Source organism: Haliotis asinina, chromosome 16 (assembly GCF_037392515.1).
Source record: "Haliotis asinina isolate JCU_RB_2024 chromosome 16, JCU_Hal_asi_v2, whole genome shotgun sequence".
In the NCBI taxonomy this organism is placed as follows: Eukaryota; Metazoa; Mollusca; class Gastropoda; order Lepetellida; family Haliotidae; genus Haliotis; species Haliotis asinina.
Window position 1 is genome coordinate 23324872 of NC_090295.1, and position 2735 is coordinate 23327606.

The window sequence follows — 2735 nt, forward strand, 5'->3', positions numbered from 1 at the left end:
ATGGGATGGTCAGACTGCCTGCTCATGATGTCCCATTGTGTGGATCATGTACAGATCGCCGTCATATAACCCGGGTATTTTGGACTCCGGCGTTAAACAAAACCAAACGAACAACATTTCATAATTATACATCGTCCAACCATACGCTTAATATCTTCTATATTGTCATGATCTGTGTTCGCTCGTCAAGCTGAAGACCCGCGTTCGATTCCCCACATGGACACGATGTGTGGACTCCATTTCTGTTGTCACCGCCTTCATATTGTCGAAACATTGCTGATAGGGGCGAAAAGCAGTACTCGTTAGCTGAAAAGGAAAAGACTGCATATTTTTTCAGCGCTGTGCTTGCAGTAAAACACAAAACATTCTGACCATTTAAACCCCGATTGGTTAAATGAAGCATGCCCCATCTAGCAGTTAACCTTTATAAATTTTCCATCAAAAAATGTTCTTGTGTAAAAACAATCTATCGACAGCCTCCGCACTAATACCTTACATGTTGTTCGCTGGTCACGATGGGGACATAGGATGATGTGCTTTTTATGTGTGTTTATGTTCCCTGAGCCCAAGCACCTCAATGTTATTTTGAAGGGTCAGGGCTTTGGATCACAATAAGAGGTACCGGAGTTAGGCAACAGCCGAAGCAGTACCAAGTACCAAACGAATTCCCCTAAATCTGGTAACATAGAAAATATTACTGGCTTATAAGCGTGGTACAGAAATTGTTTTGATATGACGTACGAGTTCCCAGAAATGACGTAGTAGCGTCCAAATGGTGCAAATATGAAACAGATTACATGTACGATAAAATTTACACATATATCTTTAGAAGGTCATAAGGGAAGCATTTTTTAAAATGTATTTATAAAGATTAATCCGTATTGTTCGCTATCGTCACAACGTCCTTGCAGCGATGGAATGTCGATACGTAGATGGGACATTTCCGGGACGTCTTCGCAACGTCTTCTCACGACCACGTCCATACGGAAGCAGCAATAACCCCGTTTGTACTCACAACCGAGCACTCTGGGAAACGATTGGCAGTCGATACGTACTAGGAACATTGAGGATTTCTCCTTGTTCCTGGAGAACTGACCTTTCGTTTTGCGTGGACAAAAAAACTTGAACAGAGAAATCAATATAAAAACTAGGAAGCCACGGTGGGTACACGACCTTTAGAATCGTATAGGATATTTATGTATGGAGAGGTAATCGGTATAATGTACACTGGTCAATGCAGCTGAAGCCAGTTATTGACAAGACGAAGCTTTTGATCCAAATAGATTACTGAGGGTTTGGCGCCCAATACCCCAAAGCCACTTGTGATTGCTGTTACACGTCCGCATTAACTGATACTTGGCAGGATTAGGTATTGCCAAACTTCATCACATTTTTGCTCAAAGACGGCATAAGTCCCGTCTGGTTAACCATCCGTTCTGTGTAATCCTAAATTGTTAGGTGTGTCTTGATTTAATTCTTTAATGCTAATGTTTTGAAAGTAATTACGAATCTTCAATGTGGTTGACGAACATCCTGCTCATCGAAATCAAACATATAGGCCAGTACTATAAGACCTACTGGCCCTGTGTTGGAATATCATTATTAATTTGCCCTTCGGAAAACCGAAGGAACGTTAAGGTAGCTCAGTATTTGAGGTTTGTCACATCTATGGTCCGGGTTCGATTGCCGATTGGAATGTGAATCAAATCAGCCTAAAACCCGACTCACTCACTCATTTTTGTAAGTTTACAATAAGGGGTCTTGGTACGGTAGGTTGGACCACTGACTGAAAAAAACTCAATTATATACATGGCGGCGGTCTGTAAATAATCCCGTGATCAACAGCATGAACATCGATCTACGCAATTCGGATACAACATTCCTGCTACATCCAATGTATAATACATGTTATGATATCATCCTAAAATATAAAAAAAACGTTTTCCCACATTTAAATGCTCAATGGCTACCCTGTAACGTCTGTTTCCTCAACCATCTTTCTGCATCCGATGAGTCATACTGAAAGCAACAACTCGAGTATGCGTATCGTGTTGAACCTGCATTTCATCACAATTAAAATCGGATGCAAATTTCATGACATCCTTTGAAATATAACCATCAAAGCCACGGACCAGAGAAAAAAGAAAACACTTGATTAATATTTTCTAAAAATGAAAACACTGCTCACTTCAGAGCAACATCACACTTTTTGATGTTGTTTCCGACGCTGGCAAAACTAAATAAGATTAGAAATACTCTGTCCGTTTTATTCGTAATCTGTTTCCTGCAAGATGCTGATTCCGGTTTCATGCTGAACAAAAACAAGTGGAAAAACGTTTAGGTCAGGAAATGTATCCAAAATCAATATCCTTAAATTTTTCTTTGAATGTTTGGAAATTGTTTAGAGTCGCAGTCAGGAGGAACCAGACATTATCCAATTTACTTCTTCAACACCTCATTTTCGATTGTTTTTGGCACCAGAAGGTTCACATATGCGATATAATGCTGTTTTACTTACACACACATCTAGTTTGTCATCGCAATCTGGTTTTGATAGACACTGGACAATATTATAATATTTTTCAATAGAAAAAGCTAGCATTGTTATCCGTGTGTTATGACATAATTAGGTGTGCTACATGTTACATTAAACGAGTTTCGCGTCATTTAGCTACCACAAAACAGCGAGTAACAATTAATGATTAATTGAGTTATGGCTTTCATTTCCAGCCATG